The following is an 8,197-nucleotide window of genomic DNA, read 5'->3' as shown; positions in this document are numbered from 1 at the left end:
ATTGTTTTTTTCATTTTTACTAAGAATTCCAAAACACTGTTGACATTTTAAAAAGGCTTGCTCACTTTTGAATTTATCTTTTTCTTTTTCACATCCAAATTAAGTTGGATGGATTCTATTAATAAAGGTGTTTCATAACTTCCCATCTATTTACACTAGCGAGTTTGACTAAGAAGATCTTTATTTTAAACCAACAAATTTCGTATACTATAAATTTCGTATATTTATATCAAGGGTCCATCTAGTGTACAGATGTATTTTGGTACAGATTTATAGATTTTTGTTTTTATTTGGTTGTTTATTGATTTAAAAGCGTATCACTAAAAGTGTTGCTTAAAGAGAAAATATTACCCTTAATCGTTAACTTGGCTTTAATACAAATTTTTTAAAGTCGACTTTTCTTTTAATTTCTTTTTCGAAATTTCTATTAACTCTTCATATTTTACTTCGAATAAGTTTATAATTTGTATAGAATAATTTACAAATTCATAATCAAAAGTGTTGTCCATTTCTACTATTACTAGTATTTATAATTCTGATTTCATTTTTATAATTTTTCAATCTTGTTTTAATTTATAATATTCTTTTTTGCATGGATTATTGTATATAAAATCTTTTATCTGTTTGTCTTTTTCTTTAATATAATTTCTCAAATCTTCAATAACTTCTTTTATTTCTACACTTTCTGTTGTTTCTAAATATCTTTTTAGTTTTTCAACTTCATTCTCCATTTTTTTTCTTTCAACAGCTTTAATTCTTTTAAGTCATAATATGGTTTTCCATGCATTTATAAATTTTTTAAGTTTAACTCCAATTTGTTTATATTTATTCTTATTTCTATCATTTTTATTATAAGGTCATCAATTTCGATCTGAAGATTATCTAATTCCCTTTTATACTCCTTTATTTTACTTTTTAATTTTTTCGCCCTTTTTCTTTTTATTTTATTTTCTGGTCTTTCAATCTTTGTATGCTTCATTATTTATTTTAGAATTTCTGCAAATTCTATCATCGATTTATCACTATTTTCTAGAGATTCTATTAATTTTTCTAACTCTTCAACTTCTCTTTTCAACTTGTCATAGATTATTTTTAGAGCTTCAAATGCTCTTTGATTTATTTCAGAAAACTGTAAATAATTCAACCGATTTTCTCTTTCAAAGAGCTCTTGTTTCTTGTCTTGATAAGTTACATATATTTTTTCTTTATTTATTGTCATAATTTAGTGTTTAGGGTTTCATTTAATTTTTCGACCTTTTTTGTTAATTCTTTTATTTCAGAGTTTTCTTCTTTAATCTTTAACTTAGATAAACTTAAAGGGCTATTAATTTTAGATTCTCTTATTTGAAAATTCGATGAAACTAATTTTCCTGATGGTTCTTTTAATAATAGAACTGGGTTTTCAATAGCTTTAAATTTTGATATTTCTGTTTTTACAATTTTCTGAAATAATTCATCGACATAAATTCTTTCTCTGTTTTTAAATATTATACTATGATGACTATTTATTAAAGCATAATTTATTGCATATGTAATTGAAAATGGTTCATCATCTTGTTCCATTAGATTCTTTCTATGAAATTTATAAGCCAAACTTATAGATCTTCCAAGATTTTTAGTTGATAAAGGTATAGCATATCCAAGATGGGCATTGAATTTAACATTTACGTTTGCCAAGTTTCCATGAACAATTCCAATTATTTGATCTATTGGGTCATCAGTAATTCTTTTGTCACAGAGTGCTAAGCTTATTGGTGAATTAATTCCTTTCATATATGTAGATTTGATTAAGACTTGTATAGTACTAATATGAATCCATCCAATTTTAGATCTTTTTTGTTGATCCTTAATTTTCTCAATCTGTTTACTCAATTCTTCATCATTTATCAAAGCTATTTCAAGTTCTCCATTAGCGGATTTTATCTTTATAGGGGCTTCAAGTTGAATTTTTCCATAGTATATTATATTTTTTCTATTAAAAACTTCTTTTAAAAGGTTTTGTTTATTAAAATTTTCATTTGATTTGAGATTTAATTCTGTTTTTAGAACAGCCTGTTTTCATTATCTAATAAAGCAGTTAATCTATAATAATCAGATTCTTCTGTTAATTCTAAACTTTCTAAATAATTCATAATTGAAAGACTAGGATGCAGATGTACCTTTCTGGAGAAAAACTTCCTTTATTTAGTATATTTTACATAAGGTGTTTTTATCTCCAGAGGGGAGATTGTAGATACTAACTCCAGATGGGAGTTTAGAATTTTTTCCTAAGGGAATTCTTCCTCAGACTATAGAATCGCCTCGGCAGCTTCCTCCTTGCTCTCCTAGCATATGAGTACTCTTAGCCTCCTGCTTCCTATTGTCTGATGCCTTTACTATTGCCTAAGCAACCTATTTATAATAGTTGAGTTTGATGGACAATTCCCATCCTTACCCTTCTTATGACGTCATTGCTTACGTCATTATTTGTTCAAAAATAATTGCCATCTTATCAATCGTCCATGATTATAATCAACTTTTAAATTATATCGTATAAAACCTGTTAGGTAACTTGAATTTGTCCTTAATGTAAATTCTCTGGGTAGTAAATCAATTTTCCATTTCTTAAGAGATTTAATTGCTGCTAGAGTTTCCTTTTCATGAGTGATATATCTCTGTTCTGTTGGAGTAAAAGTCCCTGAAATATACCTGTAAAGTAATTCCTTTAGGGAATATTTAGAATTTAGTGATTCTTTTTCTTGTTCCAAACTTTTTATAGCTTTCTTAGCTTTTAGACATCCTGACCCGGTTATGTCTGAAGCATCTGTTTCCACTATTAAGTAGTCGTTTCTTCTGGAATATAAAGTTCTGGAAGTTTTTCACATAATTCTTTAATTCTTTGAATTTGCATACTATCTTTTTCATCCCAAAGTATAAATTTAAATAACATGTTTCTAATATAGAAAATATTTTAAATTTTAAGATCTTATCTATAGTAGTAGTTGGTATTTTTATACGTTTTGATTTTTGATTTATTGAAGAATCGTGTGGAACTTTTAAAACTATATATGTTAATTCTTGAATGAATGGATGATATAGCTTTAAAAAGTTATTGCCTATGATAAAATCCATTCCAGAATCTAACATATATATAGATGGAACAATGAACCTATCATTAATGGGTGCACCGTTACCAAGGTAATTAATACCTACGCGAACCTCTAACGGACGCGACGTTCGATTAGACGTAACTGTGAAAATCAAAAGTCACGAAAAGTCACGTCGGTTGCGCAAAATCACGTCGGTTCCCTCATAGGTCGGCTACGACCCCGAGTAGAATACTCGAACCCAATCCTAAAAGAGAAATTGGGCTCGAGTAGGGGCACTGTTCATACCCTGGCCCAACGCTAAGGCCCAGGATCCAAGTAAAAAGGCCCAACCCAAAAGAGTTGATTATGTTCTATTTAGACCTTAAAAATAGGCAATTTACGTTATTAAATTATTTCATCCTCAATATTACGCAAATGCATTGTTTCTAAATCTAATACGCAAATACATTGATTCACAATTCTATATAAACCGCTACAACCAGTCGCAATTTACGTGTGCGTGTGTGAGAGTAAACCGCTGCTGGCAGCAGCGGTTTACGTGTGTGCGTGTGTGAGTGTAAACCGCTATAGGCTATATTGTCAAATTATTTACAAAATTAAATAAAAATTAACTAAGTTCCATACAAAACTAAGTTCCATACAAAAGAATATGTATTAATAGAAATAATTAAAAATTTTATATGGATAATGAGTACTAAAAATTCCGTTACAAAAATATAACAATATGCATTAGAGAATATAAAAAAAAATTATAAAAAAACATATTACTATGAACAAACAAAATAAATAAAAAATTGATTAAAAAAAATCAAAACTTATAAAAGAACACTAAAAATAATAGTACAAAAAATTATTTATTTATAAAACATGGCTATGAAAAAAATACAAAAATTCTGATAATTATTCTTGATTTTTTTATTATAAATAAAATCAAATGGCAAAATTAGCAAAAAAATAATATTTTTTAAAAATTATTTTTCAATTTAATAATTGAACAGAACGTAAAAACTACACTTAGTTATTTCCAGTGAACAAGAGTTAAAACATAGAAGTCATGTTTGTCCTTTAAGGAAAAAAAATAGACAAACAAAAAATTCTGATATTTAACAAAAAAAATCTAATTAAAAAAATGTTGCATAAATTATCATACTTTATCCTCTAAAATAGAATTCAAAATTTAGACCCTCCAATTTCAATCCTAAATACTATACACCAATCATAACAGTTAGTTACTATTTATGTGGCTATAGATAATGGTTACATTAGAAAAAATAGTTTTGTTCAAATTTTATGTATATTATGAATGGTGATAGTGGGAAGACGGGTAGAGACTAGAGACAGAGAAGAGACTTTCTTTGCAGGGTTTGGTTATTGCTAGCTACGGTTTGTTTAATTATTTCTCTAATTCACAATACTATATGATGAATCCTACACCGTCATACGCCCTTATTATCATTATTCTTTTACTCATGTATGTATGTAAACATTTTATCTTAATGAAATACTATAATGTAGTGACATATTTTCATTCATGTATTTTAAAATTTACGCCTCATATGTTTTATTTATTTTTTTATTTTTCAAATGAACTACCGTAATTTAGGATGCAATGACGACATTGTTTTATTCCTATATATTACTTGATAGTTTATACCCAACGAGGGCAGCTTAATAAAAATAGGCTGAGTTAAAGATAATTAAAAAAAAATTGTAAAATCAAAAGTTTGAATTTTTCTTTTTTTTTTTTTAAATGGGGTGTACCTAATGTTTGATGGTGATACTCTATAAACAAGTTATTCTTGCCTTTCTTTTATTCATTAAGATGTCTATGTCAAAGTTATAAAGTTAGAAAGGAAGAGATTCTCTATATTGCTATGTAAGTCACGATTAACTTTAAAATTTCTAAAATAAAATTTGTACTTTTCATCATGTACATTTTCAATAATCTGAAAGGATAGCAATAGCTAGTGGCATTGATTACAGCTGTCATGTCATGTCAAAATCTTTCTCAATATAATAATATTCCAATTTTCATGCAGGGATACTTACATTTTCAATTATATAACTGAGGAAACATATTTAAATTAAGTCTGCACCTTCCAATGAAAGCATGATAAAGTTTTATGTATTTGATTGACAGGTGTATTCATCACTGACAAAATGCAGGCATGACGTCGCAGTTTTAACTTTTAACCTTCAGACTGGTTTTCTTTTTCCGTGGGCCATGGCCGAACAACCTTCAGACCGGTTTCTTGAGTGTTTGAGTAATTGTAATTTTGGGTCCATGCTTTTGCGTAGAAGTCAATACATATTTCGCACGCTTAATTTATAAATATTTGTATTTTTTTATGCAGGCCATTTAGTTGGGCTGATCCTTTTCTTTTGGGATATTTTGATGGATTTGGGTTGTTAATGGTTATAGAGTTGAATAAATATATAAATGAACGTATATTTAATTTTTTTGTTATTTCACAGGGGTGATTAGAGCGAGCCATGCTTTACTATCTCCACGTGACAACAAGCCCAAAAGGACGAGGCTAATGCTTCCCTTCATTGATCGAGGCCCGGGCTAAAACTCACCTTAAATCACCCTTATTCAACCCCTAAGGCCCTATGAATGAGTTTGTTCTCACCAACAAACTCCATTTGCTCTCTTTTTCTTCATTGATGAGTTTGTTCTGTTTTCAAGTATCACTCAAACATTCACACCGCCTTTACTTTCTTTTTCTTCTTCACACCATCTCGTTTCTCTTTTCTTCTGTATGGATGAATGGTGTCTCTCTGTATGTCCCCAATTCCCAAAAGACGTTCACAGAGTTCCCGGTAATTTTTGTTTTCTTTCGATTCCCGTGTATATGGGTTAGTTCATTCCTTCATTTCTCGTTTTGATTCTGTCTTTTCTCCACCGTCTGCGCAAACAGAAAGAGGAATGAAGAGAAACGATGTCTTCAGAGGCGGGGAGGTAGGAGCCGCTGACAGAGGTGCGAGCAACTGAATAATTCCTATCATGAAGGCACTCAGAGCTGAATATTGTTGATTGGGTATGTTAAGAATATGGGTTAGTTTTGGTTTTGATACTTGATTCACCATTATTCACAAAATCAAAAGTTTGAATTTTTTTTTTTTTAAGAAATGGGGTATGCCTAATGTTTGATGTTATTCTATAAACAAGTTCTTCTTGCTTTTCTTTTATTCATTAAGGTGTCAATATGTCAAAGTCATAAAGTTAGAAAAGAAATCTCTATATTGAAAATTTTTAAAAGTGATTTTAAAAACAAATAGATCTTAATTAATTCCTTTATGCTATGTTAAAATAAAAAACATATTATTAGAGAACTAGTTTTTTTTGTTTGCCATGCTTCAGAATTCATTTTACTATGAAATATTTTAGTCTTAGAGCATTTTTCTTTATGTATCTAGCTAGTTTTAGTTTACCGAAAACATAACTATCAGGTTGCTTCCATGGCTTGCTTGCTTGCTAGTGCTCAGTTAGTGTGGTTTTTTCATACCTTGTGTTGCATGTTTATAAGAAACACTTTCCTGTATATTCCACTTGATTGATTTCATGTTAAAGCTATCATTACATGTATTTCTTTTTTAATTTTCTTGAAGCTGCATCTTTTATTTTTGGATTGGTGGCTAGGCTGGTCCTGCAGCTATCGTCATTGAGAATGGCCTCGCATTATCATGGACTGTTGTTTTTCGGAAGGTAAATAACCTCACTACTATATGCTTTTTTTCCCCTTTCTCTTCTTTTCCCTAAAAAAAACAAAACTTTTGAAGGTTTGAATATCTGAATTTTTGGTTTAATTTCACAGAAAGTAACCAATTTTTGTTACAATCAAGTATCTATTTATTTTATCTTCTCCCTTTTCTTGGGAGGTAGACTTAATTTTAAAATGTTATTTTGGCCAAGTAATTGCAATTTTCTTCTTGTAGCTCCCATTTGCTGATTAAGTGTATTAATACCAGTTAATATTGTGGATTAAAATTTTCTATTGTAATTTTCTTCTACATTAGGGAAGGCTTGGTGTGTCTATACGGTTATGGCAAGGTCTCTGATGTCATTTTCTGGTCTCTTTCTCAGGTATCCAAGTGATGCAGATATTTGGTGGTGGACATGAGATATGTGCAGCCAATATTCAACCAGTTTTTTGAGTCTACTTGGTAAGCAGTTTTTTCTTCTTCTACTGCTTTTGCTTATAGGCTTAGTGTTTGGTGGGGTTTGAAAATTGATAAAGAAAAAGAAAAGAAAGATTTTTACACTTCAAAATTTAGTTATTGTGTCATTTTTTTGTGGAAGTTGATTTAAAGCATAGATGAGTGGATTTTGGGCTTGTCAATTGAAAATCAAGAACTCAAGCTGTCAAAAGAACGTGGAAAGAACATAGTTAATCACAACCAAACATAAAAAATTCTTATAACAGAACTATAACTGATTTACTTAATAAACAAAATAATATCATCTAATTAACAAACTATATAGTTATAACAGAACTATAGTAGACATAATGTTTTTTAATACTAATGCTAACAACATCCTAAATATCATGCACTATTATAATAGAGTAATAGACTCTGCATTGAAATTTTCATTCTTGTCAGCATTATATATAATATTTTTTTGTTTCTTGGACCTGTTCTATAATAATTATATATTTATATGTGACCGATTTTTTGTTTTGGTGAGTCCAACACATGCGAAAACCTGAACACACCCAACATAGCATATAGAATCAGACATAAATGATATAAAGGGGTTAACAATATGAGAATTGGATTGAATTTTGAAATGATTTATTTGTAATTCAATTTCACAATAATTATTCAATTTGGGATTAATGCAATATTATTAATAGTATCTATAACTTTTTTTGCAGTTGAAAAGAACATGCGAAATTAAAATTAATGCAAATAATATTTGGAGATAAAGATATATAAATCTAAGTTTATCCGTCTCAACAGAGAGAAAGTAAAAGAAAGCAATTTATGTAATGTATTTTTTTGAAAAAGTTAACATAAAAAAATTAAAAGTATCTTATTTTCAATTATTCGCTCACCAATTACAATTTTTCCTTCAAGGTTTTTAATTTTTTATTAGAATTACC

At 28.9% G+C, this 8,197-nt stretch overlaps 1 long non-coding RNA gene and 1 pseudogene across 1 annotated transcript in view; both read left to right on the top strand.

The window, feature by feature from the left end:
• The window catches only part of LOC110269073, a 5,701-nt gene extending 71 nt beyond the window's left edge, over nucleotides 1-5,630 (top strand). Inside the window, exons 2-3 of the long non-coding RNA XR_002358065.1 lie at nucleotides 1,793-1,796; nucleotides 5,565-5,630. This is a non-coding gene — a long non-coding RNA (uncharacterized LOC110269073). The remainder of the gene's footprint in view (nucleotides 1-1,792; nucleotides 1,797-5,564) is intronic.
• LOC107626084 overlaps nucleotides 5,647-8,197 on the top strand; it is a 57,638-nt pseudogene continuing 55,087 nt past the window's right edge.

Source organism: Arachis ipaensis, chromosome B02 (assembly GCF_000816755.2).
Source record: "Arachis ipaensis cultivar K30076 chromosome B02, Araip1.1, whole genome shotgun sequence".
Classification (NCBI taxonomy): Eukaryota; Viridiplantae; Streptophyta; class Magnoliopsida; order Fabales; family Fabaceae; genus Arachis; species Arachis ipaensis.
This window is presented reverse-complemented; position numbering and strand designations above follow the sequence as displayed.